At 49.1% G+C, this 19,854-nt stretch overlaps 1 long non-coding RNA gene and 1 pseudogene across 2 annotated transcripts; one reads left to right on the forward strand and one right to left on the reverse strand.

Annotated features, from left to right (window-relative positions):
- The first annotated feature begins 3,808 nt into the window (after window positions 1–3,808).
- Window positions 3,809–11,751, forward strand: LOC306794370 (GTPase IMAP family member 7-like; annotated as a pseudogene). Its single transcript has 3 exons — window positions 3,809–3,827; window positions 4,185–4,796; window positions 11,707–11,751. The product of its transcript is annotated as a GTPase IMAP family member 7-like (transcript).
- Window positions 11,752–18,800: 7,049 nt separating this feature from the next.
- LOC306794141 lies at window positions 18,801–19,363 on the reverse strand. The gene is made up of 3 exons (XR_013772916.1): window positions 19,259–19,363; window positions 19,049–19,124; window positions 18,801–18,949 (listed from the first exon to the last, which is right to left on the reverse strand). It is a non-coding gene; the product is annotated as an uncharacterized lncRNA (long non-coding RNA).
- Between the last annotated feature and the right edge of the window lie 491 nt (window positions 19,364–19,854).

Below are 19,854 nucleotides of genomic sequence, written 5' to 3' on the forward strand. Positions count from 1 at the left end.
GTTCCAGGAGCTGTGGCGCAGCCTGGTGGTGAAACCAGGTACGACCCCTCACCGAAAGTCCAAGAAGAAAGCCATCTGTGGGCTGGGGGAGGAGATCTCCACCGATCCCCTATCGGAAGGAGTCGCCAGTGCCGTGGCCCGGGCGTTGGTGGAGGCCACCCAACCCAACCCCGAGGACGTATATGCCACAGCCGTCGAGAACGACGGACCCTCCAGCCCCAGTGAGCCCGAAGGAGAGGCGCCACCCATCCCCGAGGAGGCAGATACCCCCTCCCTCGAAGAAGAGGAGCTGGCCGGGCTGTTCCCCCAGGACCCGGAGGAGCCCATCCTACCCGGGCCCCTCACAGGGAGGTTTGGGACGGCCCAGTTGGAGGACCCCAACCTAGCCCACGCCCTTCGGCAGGTGGCCGCCGTAGACGGACGACCACTGGACGGGGTAAGAGACCTCCCTCCCACACATTTCTCCATTTATAACGGGCTCCTCTACCAGGTAGTAATAAAGGACGGGGCCCCCCTCAGGTTGTTACTGGTACCACGTCCTTTCATACCCTCTGTCCTCCAGTTAGCCCACTCCCATATCTTAGGTGCCCATCTAGGAGTGGAGAAAACCCTGGAAAGGGTGAGGGCCAGGTTCCACTGGCCCGGAATAAAAAAAGCCGTGGAGGATTACTGCCGGAGCTGCCCCGAATGTCAACAAGTGGCCCCACAACCCCATCACAGAAACCCGCTGGTGCCCCTGCCGATCATCACCGTCCCCTTCAGCAGGATCGGGATGGACCTAGTGGGGCCCCTACCCAAGACCAACCGGGGACACAGGTACATCCTGGTGATAGTGGATTACGCCACCCGGTATCCCGAAGCCATTCCCCTACGCTCTATGGCCACCAAGGGCATTGCAAGGGAGCTGGTGATGTTGTTTTCCAGGGTCGGAATACCGGAGGAGATTCTCACCGACCAAGGAACCCCGTTCATGTCTAGGATCATGAAGGATCTGTGTGGCATGCTGAAGGTGACCCAACTGAGGACGTCGGTGTATCACCCCCAAACGGACGGACTAGTAGAACGATTCAACCAGACACTGAAGAAAATGTTGAAAAAAACCATGGACCAGGACGGGAAGAATTGGGACCAACTGCTACCCTTCCTGATGTTCTCCATCAGAGAGGTGCCCCAGGCATCTACCGGATTCTCGCCCTTCGAGCTCCTGTACGGTCGACGACCCCGGGGGCTACTCGACCTGGCCAAAGAAGCCTGGGAACACCAACCCTCCCCCTACCGCACCATGGTGGACCACGTCGAGGAGATGAGGGTGAGGATGGCATCCCTCTGGCCCATCGTCCGAGAACACATGGCCGAGGCACAGGCGGCCCAAGCCCGCGGGTACAACCGGGGAACCCAACCCCGAGTGTTTAACCCAGGGGATCGGGTGTTGGTCCTGGTACCCACGGCGGAATGTAAGTTTCTAGCCCGATGGAGGGGGCCGTATGAAGTAATGGAGAAATTGGGGCCGGTAAACTACCGAGTCCGGCAACCAGGTCGGAGGCACCCGACGAAGGTTTATCATGTGAACCTGCTCAAGAAATGGGTGCGTAGGGATGCCATGCTCTGTTTCTCTCTCTCTACCCTCCCAGGAAAAACGGAGCCAGTCGAGGTACCCGTGGGAGAAGAGTTGACCCCCCGGCAGAAGCAGGACGTCCGGGAAATGGTGGATCGGTTCCGGGACGTGTTCTCCCCGGACCCCGGATACACCACACTGGTGCAACACCGGATAATCACCGAGCCCGGGAAGAAGGTGAAGCTAAGGCCGTACCGCATCCCCGAAGCCCGCCGGGGGGCGATAGAGAGGGAGGTACAGAGTATGCTGGAGGCCGACATCATCGAACCCTCGACGAGCGAGTGGTGCAGCCCTATAGTGTTGGTTCCGAAACCCGATGGCTCGGTCAGGTTCTGCAATGACTTTAGGCAGCTCAACGCCATCTCAAAATTCGATGCCTACCCGATGCCCCGGGTGGACGAGATGATAGAGCGCATCGGGAGGGCCAGATACATCACCACCCTCGACTTGACTAAAGGCTACTGGCAAGTGGCAGTAGCCCCCGAAGACAGGGAAAAAACGGCCTTCACTACGCCCATGGGACTGTACCACTATAAGAGGCTGCCGTTCGGTCTCCACGGAGCCCCCCCCACGTACCAGAGACTGATGGACCAGGTACTACGTCCCCATCGAGAATACGCGGCAGCCTATCTGGACGACATCGTCGTGCACGGGGAGGAATGGGGGGCTCACCTCCAAAGACTGGAAGCCGTCCTGAAAGCTCTGCGAGGGGCGGGGCTGACAGCCAACCCCAAGAAATGTCGCCTCGGCCTCCGGGAAGCTGACTACCTGGGGTACACCATCGGCCGCGGCTGCGTCAAGCCCCAGGTAGGGAAAGTCGAGGCGATCCGGGAATGGCCCCGCCCCCGCACAAAGAAACAGGTACGAGCATTCATTGGGCTAGCTAGCTACTATCGACGGTTTGTTCCCCAGTTCTCTGCTCTTGCAGCACCCCTGACGGACCTAACAAAAAACCGGCTGCCAGATCGGATCGTATGGACGGCAGAGACCGAGGACGCCTTCGAGAAGCTGAAGGAAGTACTCTGTTCTGAACCAGTGCTGGTGACCCCGGACTTTACGCAACCATTGGTGGTACAGACAGATGCCTCCGAGACCGGGGTGGGTGCCGTCCTGTCCCAGCTGAGGGATGGAGAGGAGCACCCGATCACATACGTAAGCAGAAAATTATTACCGAGAGAAACGAGATACGCCACGGTCGAGAAGGAGTGTTTGGCCATCAAATGGGCTCTGGGGGAGTTGAAATATTATCTGCTGGGACGACACTTTACCCTGGTCACGGACCACGCCCCCCTGGTATGGATGTCCCGTTCAAAAGACAATAACGCCCGGGTCACACGCTGGTTTTTATCCCTTCAACCATATGCTTTCTCTGTTGTCCACAGATCCGGGGCCGCTCATGGAAACGCGGACGCCCTGTCTAGACGGGACGCCCTAGGTTCCTGGAGCAGTCCTCCCCCCAGGTCGGATTTAAGGGGGGGGGTATGTGGCAGCCGGAGGGGCAACCTCAGAGGAGAAGTGGTAGAGGGACGATATTGCCGGACATGGAGGCGGAGCCCCATGTCAGGGAGTGGAAAAGAGCGCCAAACCACCATCAGCCCAAACAAGCAACACCTGAGGAGGAGAGCCGAGGGAGCGACCACACCCTATCGGAGGAGGAGGAGGGGACTATAAAAGGGCCCCGGACACAGGAAACTAGGAGAGAGTAGGAGTGGAAAGAGACGGAGACACAGCAAACGCATTGGAGACAACTGGCTTACCCCTTGATCACCCTGGAACGTCTGACTACCCGCCCGGCTCCCGACCCCTGCCTGTACGACTACCCTGCTCCTGCCCGCGCCCTGGACCGTATGAGGAATACCCGTTGTGCACCGAACCGTGGAAGTGAACCCCGACCATCCCTCTGGAAAGCGGACAGTGTATTGTTGAGTGTCTATCCTACCTCTATCCACTCTCTATCTTCAGTAAAAACCTCACTTGCACCATTTATCTACCGACTGGTTGTGTTTATTGGTCCGTGTTGTCGTGAAACCCCCTTGCCACCCCGGGGGCTGTCACAGTATGTACCTATCCCTCCAGTGGTATGCTACTTGTTCAAAGGTAGGTACTTATCCCTCGAGTGGTATGCCGGTACTTTCCCAACAACACACCATTTCCTGAAGGCAGGTACAGTGTGAAAGTTCATATAAGTGGTATATGCCGTTGAATCAGAGTGGTATGCCATCCATAACAGTGGTATGTATCAGTTGCACTCAAAATGATTCAACCCCCATTGCAAATTAGGTTTATTGGCAACATTTACAAGTTAGTTTTCAATAACCAACTCAAACAACGACAATTTAAATAGGCCGCATGCGTTCAGCGTTCAATTTGTTTCCTGACTTTTGCCATTTCTGTTGAGTTATCAGGTACTTCTCAGAGCGGGGAGACACTGTTGGGAAAGCTTCCAAAGAGACTCATGTGGTGAGTGTTCACTCTGTCCAACAGTCAATGTATCTACGAACAAGTACTGTGTGTGTGTAGCTGCTTTATAAACCACAGTCTGAAACGAATGCTTTTCATCTGTGTTGAGACATCGCTGCTGAGAGAAGATGGCTTCAGTTTCTGCTGGTAAGACTTCCCAGTTCAGGGTCGGTGACCGAGTCCTGCAAGAAAGGCGTGGCACAATGGGGCAACAGAGTGGTCAGTGTGGTGGACACACCGGGCATCCTGGACACCAAGAAGTCACATGAGTTCATGAAGAGAGAGATCGTGAAGTGCGTGCAGGTCTCGTGTCCCGGTCCTCATGTGTTCCTGCTGGTCATCCAAGTCGGTCGATTCACCAAAGAGGAGAAGAACTCCGTGGAGGCCCTGCAAGAGCTGTTCGGCCCCAACGCCAGCCAGTACATGATCGTGCTGTTCACCCGCGGCGGCGACCTCGGGGACTTGACCATCCAGGATTACGTCTGCGCGGGCAGTCCAGGGCTTCGAAAGGTCATCCAGAACTGTGGAAACCGGTTCCACGTCTTTGACAACACCAGCAAAGACAGAGGCCAAGTGAATGAGCTGATCAGGAAGATCGACGACATGTACGCCGCCAATGCGGGGGAAGTGCTACACGGACGCCATGTACAGAGAAGTGACGGAAAAACTACCGATGGTAGAGAACAACCCGGATTTCGTCTTCGATTTCTTTGGCACACTGGTGAATCGTTTGATTAATTTTTGGCGTATTCTTGGAAAAGACTAACTAACCCACAATCTGTAGTCCTTGTATGTTGTTTTAAATTTACACTCGTAATGTAAGGATTACAGGTACTAGAACCCAAAAGCACAACTCGGAGACATGATACATGTTCAGTTCTTTTACTTGAGTTCAGGCAGGGTCAAAACCGGGAGGTCAGTCAAACAGGTGAATAAATCCAATAAGGGGCAAAAATCCAAGGTCGAAAACAGGCAGACAGGGTCGGAACAGGCAGCTCAGGAACAATATAAAGATACACTGGAGAACTTGGCAATAACACACAAGACAATCTGCCAGCGAATAAGTGCAAGTGAGGGGACCTAAATAGTGAGGGCTAATGAGGGAATGGGCTGCAGGTGAGATGGGTGTGGAGGACCTGTCAGGATCCAGGATTCCCCTGTCTGTTATTGTGTGCCATGTGCTCTGTGTTTGTCCTCTGCCTCCAGACACCTCCCATGGCCGCACCCTTAATCGTGCACGGCTGAGGACACTCAAGCTGATCACCTCCTGCAGCCTGACACACCAGACTCAGGGCCCCTTAATGAGTATCCTGCCACTATATAAGCTCTGGCCCTGCAGTCTGGGAGTGTGAGGTCGTACCGTCTTCTCCCGCTGAAACCCCGTGGTTCCTCTGCCCGCCTTGTGTCTGTGGATTACACTCCGCTCCTCTGCCCTCCTTGTGTCTGTGGATTACACTTCGCCGCTCTGCCCTCCTTGTGTTTTGTGGATGCGCTCTGCCGCTCTGCTCTCGTTGTGGTCTACGGATTACACTCTGTCGACTCCAGTATCGAGCCACGGGACTTCACGCCGTCAACTCACCAGCCCTCCAGTGTCGAGCCACGGGACTCACACCGTCGATCTGTCAACTCTCCAGTGTCGAGCCACGGGACATCACACTGTCGATCTGCCACTCGGGTGTCGGACCACGGGCTCCACACCTGCACCCACCTGTCTATAAATAAAGCCTGTTTAACATTCACTTCTGTCTCCTGTGGTCTTGCGTTTGGGTCCTATCTGTGAACTCCCGTGACAGAACGACCTGACCATAATGGACCCAGCAACCACAGGAGCAGCTACGCTGGCCGGATATAGCACGCAGCTGGAGGCACACCAGCAGAGGCTCATGGAGATGCGTCAAGCCCTGCAATCCATGGAAGCTGAGGTCTCTGAGGGGGACCCAGCAACCACAGGAGCAGCTGCGCTGTACAGCACTACCAGGCTGCTGGAGGAGACGAGACGTTCCCTGGCGAAGATGAGACGTTTCGCTGCGGAGGTTTCTCGGGTTGGCTGGTGCGGGCAGGAACTAGCCGGGACAGTCAAGTCTCCACCAGTTCCAGTACCCGCACTATTCCCGCCTGTCCTCGCTCCGCCGGTCTGGGAATCCCCCGTGCCGGCTCCGAGTCCCTATGATGGAACACTGGGGAAGTGTCAAGGCTTCCTGTTGCTATGCCAACGGGTGTTTGACCGACAGCCCCTGACTTTCGCCTCAGACAGGTCCAAGGTGTCTTACGTGGTCTGCTTACTGCGGGGAAGGGCTTTGGACTGGGCCATGTACACGGTGAGCAGCGACCAGCCTAATACTGTGGGGTATGTGGACTTTGTGACTGCTCTGATGAGAGTTTTTGACCCTCTGGGGAACTCTGAGTGTATGGTCAAGCGCCTTCTCAGCCGGAGACTGAGCCATGCAAGGGTAGCGGAACACTCAGTGGCCCGGTCGACTCCGGCTCCCCGTAGTCAGACTGCATTGCAGCCGGCTCCTGTTCCTGTCACCTCTTCGCCGCAGCTAGCTCCGGTTCCTACCGCCTCTGCGGCACAGCTTTCGCCAGTCCCGGCCGCCGCCGTCTCCGTACCGCGGCGACCTCCAGTCCCGGCCGCCGCTGTCTCCATACCGTGGCGACCTCCAGTTCCCGCCGCTGCCGTCCCAGATCAGCAGCGACCTCCAGCTCCCGCCGCTGCCGTCCCAGAGCAGCGACCGCCAGTTCCCGCCGCTGCCGTCCCGGAGCAGCAGCGACCTCCAGTTCCCGCCGCTGTCATCCCGGAGCAGCAGCGACCTCCAGTTCCCGCCGCTGTCATCCCGGAGCAGCAGCGACCTCCAGGTCCTGCCGCTGCCGTCCCGGAGCAGCAGCGACCTCCAGTCCCAGCTGTGGTCTCGGAGCCGCAGCTATCCCCGGACCTCGCGGCCGCGGAGCCAGAGCCGCTCTCTGGTCCTGCCGCCGCAGGGCCAGCTCCAGTTCCTGCCGCCGCAGGGCCAGCTCCAGTTCCTGCCGCCGCAGGGCCAGCTCCAGTTCCTGCCGCCGCAGCTCCAGTTCCTGCCGCCGCAGGGCCAGCTCCAGTTCCTGCCGCCACAGGGCCAGCGCCAGTTCCTGCCGCCGCAGCGCCAGTTCCTGCCGCCGCAGCTCCAGTTCCTGCCGCCGCAGCTCCAGTTCCTGCCGCCGCAGCTCCAGTTCCTGCCGCCGCAGCGCCAGTTCCTGCCGCCGCAGCGCCAGTTCCTGCCGCCGCAGCTCCAGTTCCTACCGCCGCAGCTCCAGTTCCTGCCGCCGCAGTCCCAGTTCCCGCCGCAGCGCCAGCTCCAGTTCCTGCCGCGGCCGCCTCTACGCCAGTTCCTGCCGCCGCAGCGCCAGCTCCAGTTGCGGCCGCCTCTACGCCGCAGCCCGCTCCAGTTCCTGCCGCCGCAGCGCCAGCTCCAGTTCCTGCCGCTGCCACCTCTACGCCAGTTCCTGCCGCTGCCGCCTCTACGCCGCAGCCCGCTTCAGTTCCTGCCGCCTCAGCGCCGCAGCCCGCTCCAGTTCCTGCCGCCTCAGCGCCGCAGTCCGCTCCAGTTCCTGTCGCCGCCTCCGTGCCGCAGCCTCTCCCACACCCGGCCGCCGTCCCAGAGGCGCAACGACCTCCAGTTGCCGTCTCTGAGCGGCAGCGACCTCCAGTGCCCGCTGCCGTCTCTGAGCAGCAGCGACCTCCAGTGCCCGCTGCCGTCTCTGAGCAGCAGCGACCTCCAGTGCCCGCTGCCGTCTCTGAGCAGCAGCGACCTCCAGTGCCCGCTGCCGTCGCGGAGCAGCAGAGACCTCCAGTACCTGCCACTGCGGCACCAGCATCCTACTCTCCGGAGCCCTTCTGCCCTCCCGGCCGTCCGCCGGAGCACCGGGGGCCGACGCTCTTCGGCGGCCCCGTGGCGGGTCAGATCCTGTCACCCCTCCTCCGGACCCCCGCCGCCCACCCTAGTCGGCCTTATAGCTGTGGGGACATCCCTCCTCCGGACCCCCTCCGCCCGCCCTGTGTTGGGTCTTGTGTTACGTCTGGAATCCGTGCCTTAAGGGGGGGGTACTGTCAGGATCCAGGATTCCCCTGTCTGTTATTGTGTGCCATGTGCTCTGTGTTTGTCCTCTGCCTCCAGACACCTCCCATGGCCGCACCCTTAATCGTGCACGGCTGAGGACACTCAAGCTGATCACCTCCTGCAGCCTGACACACCAGACTCAGGGCCCCTTAATGAGTATCCTGCCACTATATAAGCTCTGGCCCTGCAGTCTGGGAGTGTGAGGTCGTACCGTCTTCTCCCGCTGAAACCCCGTGGTTCCTCTGCCCGCCTTGTGTCTGTGGATTACACTCCGCTCCTCTGCCCTCCTTGTGTCTGTGGATTACACTTCGCCGCTCTGCCCTCCTTGTGTTTTGTGGATGCGCTCTGCCGCTCTGCTCTCGTTGTGGTCTACGGATTACACTCTGTCGACTCCAGTATCGAGCCACGGGACTTCACGCCGTCAACTCACCAGCCCTCCAGTGTCGAGCCACGGGACTCACACCGTCGATCTGTCAACTCTCCAGTGTCGAGCCACGGGACATCACACTGTCGATCTGCCACTCGGGTGTCGGACCACGGGCTCCACACCTGCACCCACCTGTCTATAAATAAAGCCTGTTTAACATTCACTTCTGTCTCCTGTGGTCTTGCGTTTGGGTCCTATCTGTGAACTCCCGTGACAGGACCAGGTGAGGGGAATGAGAGCTGATCGGGTGTGAGTGGTAGGATCTGAAATGACAGGAGAGTTAGTAAAATAAGCAGACAGGATGAAAACAAACTAATATGAAGGGGAATTCGTGACAGAACCTCCCCCTCTAGGGACGGCTCTTGGCGTCCCACTGGGTTGGTCCGGATGGGCCTGTTGGAAGTCCTGTTGGAAGTCAGGGAGGGATCAAATATTCTGGGAGCGGGAACCCATTCACGCTCTTCAGGACCATAACCTTCCCAGTCCACTAGGTATTGCAAGCAGGATTGATGATTCGAGAAACAGGGAAAGGGCCCACGAAGCGAGGAGCCAATTTCTTGGATTCTACTCTGAGGGGAAGGTCCCGCATAGACAGCCAGACACGTTGTCCCGGGGCATAACGGGGTGCAGGAACAGGTTACAAAATGGCCGCTCTGGCCGCAGTAAAAGCATTGATCCTCCTGCACTGTCGTTCTGCTTTGGACGGGTCCGCCCCAGTTGCATTGGCTCAAAAGACTCGGCCGGACCGTCAGAGACCCGTTCCGACAGAAACCCCCGAGGATCGTTTGACCGGCGAAGTGGCCTTTGTGGAGCAGCCGAAAAGCCCCTCTCTCTTCTCCGCAGACGACTGTCGATACGGATGGAGAGAACACTCGTCCAAGTGTTAGATCCTGGGGTACTTCTGGCCCGATACAGGGCTACTTACTGACTCAGCTCTCTATTAAAAGATTGTCGAGCTGGTGTTCTTGCGAGGGAACTCGCCTGGCTCTTCTAACTGCCGTTACTCCCGACGTCTACCCTGCTTCCTCCGGTCTGAGTGCACTCGGTCGAGGGGCCACCCTGACCCCGGGCGCTCCCACCGGTCGCGTCGGTTATGGCAGCTTCCCTCTTCTGGATCCGTGCTCTTGGTAAATGCCAGGTTAGGTTTTAACGGCTAGGATTACTTCTAAAACCGTAAGGGATTGTTAAGTGGATTCGGTCTCTAGGATAACCTTACAGAACTCAGTTGTTAGACATACAATGGATTTAACTTTTTACTGCCACGAGGAACTTTTACTACTTGAGCAAATAAATGCACTTGAGAATTTTACTTTAAATGCAGATTAGATATTTATTGCAGGTTATATTTAGTTAGTTAGCAAGGGTTAAGCTACAGCTCACATAAAATGTTACTACACTTGATTCGTTACTTTAATTTTCTTCTTCGATTATACTCATTGGTTTTAGATGCCGAGACGGCTCGGTTGGAGCTGGATTTCCAAAGGTGCGATGAAAAGGTTATTTTGGAGTTGTTAGGAGCGAAGGTCTGGCCGGACCCTCAGATTCCTCCTGCTCTCACAGCGGAGTTCGGCCAACAGTCCTCAAGGCTCAGTACAAAGTCTTTCTAGGACTGCTGTGTTCCTCCGTTGTTCAGTTGTTAAAGTCGAGCAGTGGGGAGAGGAAAATCTCCGTCTTTCAATTCTTTGTCCACGACCAGCGGTCTTCTTTCCGTGAACAGAGACGAAGTCCTCGAACACTTCAGTTGCGATCGTCCGTATCTTCTTCTCAGAGCGTCTGGACGGCTCGTGTAGAAATCCCGTCTTGCTGTTTGCAAGTTACTTCTTTTATAACACTTTTGGGCTGCCTCTCGCATCTCTCCCCCCTCTTCCTCAACACGTCCTCCCTCAGCCCATGATTAACATGACATCATTGATTTGGTGCATGTGCTTCGAAAAGTACCTACATTTTGTGTGTGTGTGCATGAGGAAATCACCCCAACTTCCCTGTCTGGGCGCTTACTTAATCAAGCTCTGCGCGTGTCTGGGTGTTCAACATCTGTTGCACTTCCCCTTTTCCTACACTCACACATTTCTAACACAGATTAGTTATCATAATCACAGTTACAGTTGTTATAATCAGTTACAGTTGTTATAATCAGTTACAGTTATTATAGTCAGTTACAGTTGTTCATCGCTTTATTCAGCACGCGCTTGCTTTTAAAACACTTATTCGATTTTTCTCTCCTTCTCTCTGCAGCCGTTATTTTCTTAAGGCCTGCACTCAGCTCACTTCCTCTTTCTCCGTACTTTCTACACAGAGACTGCACTATACTCAGATACACATTATTATTATTATCAGGTTTACATTTGTTAAATCACTCTATGTATTAAACATTCGTTATGTAACGATCATACACTTTATCTTTCGATTACACTTTAACTATTGATTTCTGAGTATATGCTTCGTGCTTTTATATCCTGACTTTCCCCTGATCGTGTATGCATGTTTTCGAGGCAGCTCTCGTGAGCTCAACTCTTCTCGACACAAGTCAATAGAAAGGTATACGTAATCTGACCAGCTTGTACAGTTTCTCTTATCAAAAGATAAAGCTCATGTTGAACCGTCAACAAATAGTTCCTCTTGCATTTCTATGGAACATTTCATTCTCCATTCGTCCACCTTTGGACCTCTGATCTTCTGTCTGAACACAGGAACACGTATTTATACACAGAATGATGTTGTGTAAGAACACGACATGACTGTGAAGAAGTCCTGCTCTCTGTGTCGATATGAAGGACTCACTGTAGTACAGTAAGAAGTACAACATGTACCTCTGAGATGATATTTACTATGACTCTTTATGAAACACGATATAACATGTTGGTGATATACTAAGTCTCTTGTTCAGCTTGAAACGATCCCAAACTCTGGAGCCTTTCTGTTGGAGTCTTGAGTCTGTAAGAAGGCCTCCAGCAGCGCTCCACAGTGCACCGGAGCCGACATGAAGTGTGACGTCATGTCTTCTTTCAGAGTGAATGGGAAGTGGTGACGCAGTGAGCCAGGAGACCGGGTCTCTAACTTTAGACTGGACCTTTGTGCCACCTAGTGTGGCTGTGTTTGCTCTGTGCATTCAGCTGAAACAGCGCAATCTAATGCAAGAGTTCTACAAGAGATCCTGAACGAGAGAAACTCAGCTGATAATAAAGACAGAGACACAAACAGCTACGAGTCAGAAAACGAGCGCTGTCAAGGAGTGACAGCTAACATTGCTGTTAGTATATTTCACTGCTGCTGTGTGAAAACTCTTCATCATTTTCTTCACCGAAGGAAACCTTTCAAAGAGAAAACAGAGCTGAGACGAGTTCGTCAGCAGGGACATGTACATTCAACTGTAGCTCGTGCTGTCCCCGTGTAGACATCCTACATTGAACTGTGACACACTTCTTCTACGTTTGCCTCGTTACACGACTCCAGTGGATCTGAAATGAAGCAGTCAGCGTGTGGTTGAAGTGAAGACTTTCAGCTTTGATTCAATGGAAAAACTAAAACATCACATGAAGGTTTGAGGAGTTACACATTGTTTGTGTCTTTCTCCTTCACCTTAAAAGCGTTTCTGGTTTTTTTGGCATAATGACTTTTAACTGAAAGATTTTGTGATTTAAGTTTTGACGTTCCTTCCTTCCTTCATTCCTTCCGTCCTAATTTCCTTCCTTCTCTCCTTATTAAGTGATCGCTGAGGACGAAAAAAAACCCCAAAAACTGGAGATTCAAGGATTTCATTTCCTCACGTGTGCACGAGAACAAACTCAAGCTAGAAACCTGATGGTCTGCGTACTTATTAAAGCTGGTCATCATTCTGTCCTCGTGTTTCCTCTCATCACGTGTCCACTATGGTCCTGACTGTGTATAAATATATATATATTTATATGTTTATACATGTATGTTTAAACTGCTTTTACTGGTGTATTTCATGCGTAGCTGCTCTGGCGGTGGTTTTATTCCACACAAGATGAAGAGATGCATCACATCAGCTGTGTTTGATACAACAATGGGATCAATGATGATCAGACCGGCTGGCTCAGTCGCTTTGTGTTTGTTTCAGATCATCTCATGTTCTGTATTCAGCCTCAACCGAACAGTGAAGTGACTTTATGAAGATAACTGATGAAATATTACCATCTACTGGAGAAGTGATGAACAGCTTCCTGTAGAGAAGCCTTCAGTGTCACCGCTGCTTCAATCCTGATCTTTGTGTTCGACCGGATTATGAGAGGAGCTTTTGATCTTCAGTGATCTGAGTTTCTATCAAATAGATAAATATAAATATAAAACCTTCTGCAGATATTAAAGTTCCCCACGTGCATCTCAGTACATTTTATTATAACTTGTTTTTATTTATTAAAACACAGAGTTCTTCCGACTGGATCAGGTTTCAACAGGAAACGTGACGTGCGGTTCCGGTGAAGACAACACAGCGACCCGGAGCTCTCCGGTTTAACGGACAACACGGACGTGAACTAACACGGGAGCTGAAAGACACGCTGAACCTCAGATTCTCTCACACACACTCACACACCTCTGGCTGCTGGGATCAATAGGACTCTATGGTGAGATATCGATCTGATTAATCCGATCAACGTGTTGGTAAACCGGAAACTTCCTCGAGCTGGAGACCGGACAGAACCGGAAGAACACGGTCGGTGAGTAACACGCCTTGATAACTCGTCTCACCGGTTTTCATTGATTGAAGTTGTAAAGTGTAACTAACAGGAAGGTTCAGACTTCACATCTCGATAGATTTCATTGTTCTACTGCTCTGATGAATAACAATGAAGTGATCCAGAAGTCTGTTGTTGTAAGAACTTCATTCATTCTGGTGTTTAGAACACAGAAAGCTGACGCATGAAGTGATTCTTCTGTGAATCCAACCTTCTTCTGATAGTTTGACCTGAAACAATGACTGAAGTGACACGTTGCAAAGAGACGCTATGGAGCTAAATCCAGGTCAAAAGTTTCGTTCGCTTGAAAAAAAAATGTGAACCTGAAAGTCCAAAAATACAGCAATGTATTCAAAATAAAAATAAGTGAATGAAAAGTTTTTTTGGGTTGAATATAATTTTGATTCAGTTCTGGAATTTTTTCGAATACATTTTTTTTTTTTTTCAGTTTTCACGTTCATATATATTTTGATATTTGAGTTCTTATATTTTTCAGTTTCAGATTTTATATTTTCAGATTCAAATCTTTTTTTTTTGGGTTTCAAATCTTTTTTTCACGTTCAGGTTTTTTTTTTCAGTTCAGACTTTTGACCCAGATCTAACGTGGGGGGCGTGGTATCAACTGAGAGGGGCGTGTCATCATGAGTGACAGCATAACAACGAGGGCTGAGGAGTTCCTCAACCACGTTGCCTTCAGGTAACGTGGGCACCGCGAGAATTATGATTCAACACTTTCTATTCACCATATTCACGTGATTGAAAGTTTAAAAAAATGACGCTAGTGCCAAAATTCTGTTTAGCAAGCTGTTTTAGCCTCTACTTGGGACGAATCACAGTAAAAGAGCAATAAACTATGCCATATTGGGCCGTTCAACTACCACACTTAATATCTGACGTTTCGCACTTCCACACACCACTGTGAACGCAGCGTAGTATCCTTGTGATGGCGTCCGCTCCACCTGGACCGCCTGCTGGCGCCAGCGCGCAGGTAAGAAATCGAATTCATTTTTTTATAGATACTAGAAATTATCCTAAATATTACAATGATGATTGTAAGATAGCGTCATACATAAAGGGAGAAGATTTATTTAAGTGGGGATTTCGCCAAAGCTAGAAATTAAGCAACTAGCTTAATGCTGTTAGCTTGTGTTTGTGAATTGTTCCCTCCTTACACTGACCAGCTCAAGTCCTTCAATGTGTGTTGTCTTTCGTAACAGAATGTCGACTATAATTCGACAGTGGCTGCAGCTGCACAGAGCCTTATAAATGTTGCTTGGCGTCACTGTTTACAGAACTTCGTCGTTCATCAGTGTGGCTCCTCACATTGCTATCACTGTGGTTATCTCTACAGTTATATAGTTATTAGTGTGGACGGACCTTTAGTTTACACAGCATAACCTTTGCAGTCCTCTTTGTTGTTGTATTCTGATACGTAATTTAGGCTATGATAGACGCCTTCCAAGTTGGCTCACTTTGCATACGTTTTAAGTAATAACTTGCATGCTGTTTGTTTGCATGTATTTCTTCCACGTCTGCAGAGGGATCTTGATGTCTTCAGGATGGGTTGGGATAATCATCCTTTAAGGACAGAGCAAAATCTGTCCCCACAACAACTGTGGACAATCGGACTCCTCCAGAATCCTGTTAATGCTCCAGACCTGGCAGAGGTAGCAAATCTAAGTTATTTTTAAGCAAACATAGTATTATACATTGATAGTTTTGACCAGTGTTTCTACTTCATAGAATAGCAAAGCTCACACCATTTCCTTGAATTTATTTTAGACACAAGCATTGTGCATAAAACAGCTTTTCAACACTGTAAAGCAGGCATGTCAAACATACGGCCCGCGGGCCGGACTCGGCCCGTTGGATGATTTAATCCGGCCCGGAATAAATTTATGAGAATGTCAAAAAAAAAGCGAGTCTCTAGCTCATTTCTATCAAAAGTTGTGATTTTTTAAAATAATAAATACAAATCAAATGCTCCCCCCGGCCACTAGAGGGCAGCAAATGTAAAGGAGCTCACGTCCAGCATGCGGCACCGCCCCCTGATGTGTCCAGATAAAAACTAACCGGCAATCTTGCTTCACCATTCACCACTAACACACTTGTCAACACACCCTTCCCAAAATGGCACTGTCAAAAAAAAGAAAAGTGGACACGGAGTGCAGAGTTTTCCAGGAAAAATGGACTGAGAATTACTTATTCACAGAAGTGAATGCAACACCGGTGTGCCTGGTATGTAATCAGCCTATTGCAGTGTTCAAAGAGTTTAATATTAAGCGCCACTATGAGACTCTTCATAAAGAAAAGTATGACCACTTGAAAGGACAAATAAGGAAAGACGAGATAAACAAATTGGTCGCTGGTCTGAAGAAACAGCAGTCTACTTTTACGCGCAGCCGCGATATCTCTGATGGGGCTGTAAGAGCCAGCTACATTATTGCCAACGAGCTGGTGCAGGCATCCAAGCCGTTTTCTGATGGGGAGTTTGTAAAAACATGCATGCTGAAGGCTGCAGAAGTCGTGTGCCCTGAAAAGCGACCTGCCTTTGCCAATATCAGTCTAACGAGGAACACTGTCGCAGATCGGGTGACAGCTCTCTCAAGTGACTTGAGCAGCCAACTGAAAGAGAAAATCAAGTCATTTATCGCATTTTCAATTGCAATAGATGAGAGCACCGATGTCACAGATATTGCTCAACTGGCCATATTCATTAGAGGTGTTGATGAAACTTTGACCATCACCGAGGAGCTGCTTGAATTGGTGCCCATGAATGACACCACAACAGCAGATGACATTTTCAGCGCTCTCGTTGGAGCGCTGGACAAGGTGGGAGCGGACTGGTCCCGTGCCGTGAGCCTGGCTACCGACGGTGCGCCATCAATGGTCGGGAGAAAGGCAGGTGTTGCCACAAAATTCCGTGACAAACATCGATGCACTTGTGAAGGCAAAAAGATGCCAAGTTTCAGGAGCCAGCAGCAAGTAGACTGCAGGAGTACAGTGAGAGAGAGAGAAAGTTGTGATGACACGAAATTTGTTTGCACTCATGAATACAGATAATTAAAAAATAAGATTAATCTGGTTTCATAAAGACAATTAATATTGTGCAGTATATTCTCATCTTCAGAGCCTACTAGTTTGATCTGATGTAATCTTATTGCCCATGCACTGCTATAACTTTTATTTTGTATTTTATTTATTTCAAAGCAGTATGACATATAAGGCAAAAATATTTTTTTTCATAGCTCCCACTTGAGTTTGTTTAGTGTGGTGAGTTGGTTCAGGTGTAAAACTGCATTCACTCAACTGTCAAATAAACCAGTTGTTAACACATTCACAGCCAAACATGAAAATCATTTTTTCTCCATTGTTTGTGAATAAATGTGTTGTGCTTAGAAAAGATCCCTTGTCATCCGTGATTATAATATGTAGGGTGGGCTACAAATGTAGGCTGAATGATAAAGCATAGTACTGAAAAACAAAGCTAAATATTTGGAGTTGGATCCGGCCCACCTGAGAACAGAAAGTCTGGATCCGGCCCCCGAGCCAAACTGAGTTTGACATGCCTGCTGTAAAGGAAGCCCTCAAAACTTATACCATGAAAAAACATCTTGGTACAACTGAATTTAGTTTACTTTAGATTACACTACCAATTATAATTTGGGGTAAGAAAATTGAATATTGCTTAATAACAGATTACAGATAAAGTTTTTTTCAATCACCAACGTCAAATTAATGAAAGAGATAACAGAACAAAAATGTGTTCAAATGCTGATCAGGGCTTGTATCTCTTTGTTCACATTAAAACTAATTAAATGATACTATGTTGATACTTGCATCAGCATAGTATCAGTTATGTTCACATGTTGATCTCTTTAAAATCTGCTTACCTTTATAGTTTTACTTTATGTCCTCAGATTTCTATGTGACAAATGTTTAATTAATAAATCTGCCTTTTTTTTCTTGATGAAGGAAATCGAGGATGCAGATCTTGATTTCAACAGTGCCAGTGAGCAAAATGCGACCAGTTCTGGAGTGATTCTTCCACCCATTGCATGTCCCCTATGTGAGGAGGATATGGCACGCCTTAGGGCCGCTATTGATGTTGCTAGACCATCTGAGTCCTACGGCCGAGACATTTATTTAGCTGTATTGAACTGTGTACTAACTCATGTATCATAAATGCAAACGTTGTGTTTCAAGGGTTTTACCCCTTTAACACCAACAAGTATACAATGAATGTGTTTTAAATTTGTATTTGTTGTGACTGGCAACAGTGAAGCCACATGTAAAAAGAAAAAGAATAAATCGTATAAAATCTTTTTTTAATTCCAAACCTTAACATTTTGTTCTCTTTTATAAACAGTCAACACAATTTTTGTGTGTACGGAACTCATTTTTCAAAACAAGTATTTTTAAATATTACAATTAAATACTTTTCTTTTCTCAGAACATGAGAGTATTAAAACAGCAGTTTTTGCTAAACATGAACGGAGGCAAAAAAAAAAAAAATGGAGGGTAGAGAGAGACAATTGTCTACACATTGTGAAATTCCTGCCCGAGATGAAAAGCCTCCATCATAACCTTTTTGAACTCGACATATGACCTCATATGTCGTACGGGTAGTGCAATTGTCTTTGTACATGCTGAGACGACAGGGTAACAGATGCTGTGATGCCCAAAGTCTGCACTGCAGTCGTGGTTAAATCTGAGCATCACAGCAAAATCCTTCTTCTCGGATGGGAGAAGTGGGATGTAACCTTGGCCCGTGATCCACTGCAGAAACCTTGCAGGTGTGATGGGCCGTGGGCCGTCTTCGTCCTCTTCATGATCTTCAGCTATGAAGCAAAGAGAAGAAAAAAATAAAGTTATGCGACAGTTTAAAATGTAGTTTTCCTTTTTTACTGCAATGCAGGTCTTTAGATTTAAAGAAGTGAAATAAACAGAGGTACTCTCGGTCACAGAAGAACAGCTGATCCAAAACAAATGTAATCAAATGTGTGTGATTTCCTGAGGTTTAGAGATATTCGACTGTTTCGGCCAACCACAATGGTTATAAATGGCATTCTGTGTTAACATTAAGTCTTTTTACATAGAATGGAGATATAGATTGGCCTTTGTAAAAGTTCTCATTAAGAACTAGAGGTTTAGGAAAAACAATTCTCATTTGTATGTATAATGTCTATGCAGTTGTGGAGTGTAACTAATTTCATTTACTAACTTCACTTAAGTACTATTTAAAAGTACTTGTACTTTACTTCAGTATTTGCATTCCATGCTACTTTATACTTCTACTACTATTTCAGAGGGAAATCTTGTACGTTTTACTCCACAACATTCATTGAGAGCTTTAGTTACTGGTTACTTTGCAGATTTAGATTATCAATACACATTACTAAAATGAACTAAACTAACTCTTGAACATGGAGGGCCAAAATCTGCAAAGGGAAACTCACTTTGCACGTTTGGCATTGTGCTTTTGGCATACTTTTGAATTCAATGGCATCTGGAGGTAATGGATTTACATCAAACTCATGTTGCAGAGGCACAATAAACAGGGTGTTTCTCCCTGACCCTGTAACACTGCGAATTAGGGTCCCAGTGTAGCCATGAGAATCAGGAGGAATCATTATCAGTCTCCTTTTACCCTGCCCACCTGTAAATGCAACATTGTTTAGATCAGTTGTGTTTGTTTGGGCTACTTATTTGAATGGCAATGTTTTACAATGGAATTTATATAACAAGTTTTCTCTACCTGCAGCCTTGTAGAGTAGCCATCCTCCTGTCAGCCCCTGCATCTTAGGATACTCATCTTGTAGTAGTCTGAAGAACTAAAAGAACAATAACATAGGGACTAAGTGATGTCTACATGCTTGAAGAAAAGCCAAACACGAGGATGAAGTTGCATGTTTCAAATATAAACAATTGTGCAATTTGTAACTAGTACGTTTTCTTTATGCAATACCTCTTCATGGCCCATATCCCTGTACATGTTGAGATGTCTTTTTCCAAGTCCTGCCTGGGCAAGGTCAAACTCTTCAGAGGAGGTTGGGGTTGTCTCTGCATTAATGTCACACAGGTCTTTAGACTCTGCATCATTCGCTTTCCACGGTTACTTCTTCTTGTGAAAAACCCAGGGAAAGATCTACATGATTAAAAAAAACAATTTGATTAAAATATGATGAATATACATATGCACTTGTCAAACTACCATTAAATTAACATGAAAAATGAAATTCCATAAAAACTAAAACCTGGCCATGTCCTGTTCTACAGAAGATGATGGCTCTTGCTGCCTTCTTCCTTGCTCTTGCTGTCCCTGAGAGAGGTTCTGTGCGAGCACATTTATAAGGCTCTGTGCAGCTGCAGCCACTGTCGAATTATAGTCGACATTCTGTTACGAAAGACAACACACATTGAAGGACTTGAGCTGGTCAGTGTATGGAGGGAACAATTCACAAACACAAGCTAACAGCATTAAGCTAGTTGCTTAATTTCTAGCTTTGGCGAAATCCCCACTTAAATACATCTTCTCCCTTTATGTATGACGCTATCTTACAA

This window comes from Melanostigma gelatinosum (genome assembly GCF_949748355.1).
Source record: "Melanostigma gelatinosum genome assembly, chromosome: 20".
NCBI classification, from domain to species: domain Eukaryota; kingdom Metazoa; phylum Chordata; class Actinopteri; order Perciformes; family Zoarcidae; genus Melanostigma; species Melanostigma gelatinosum.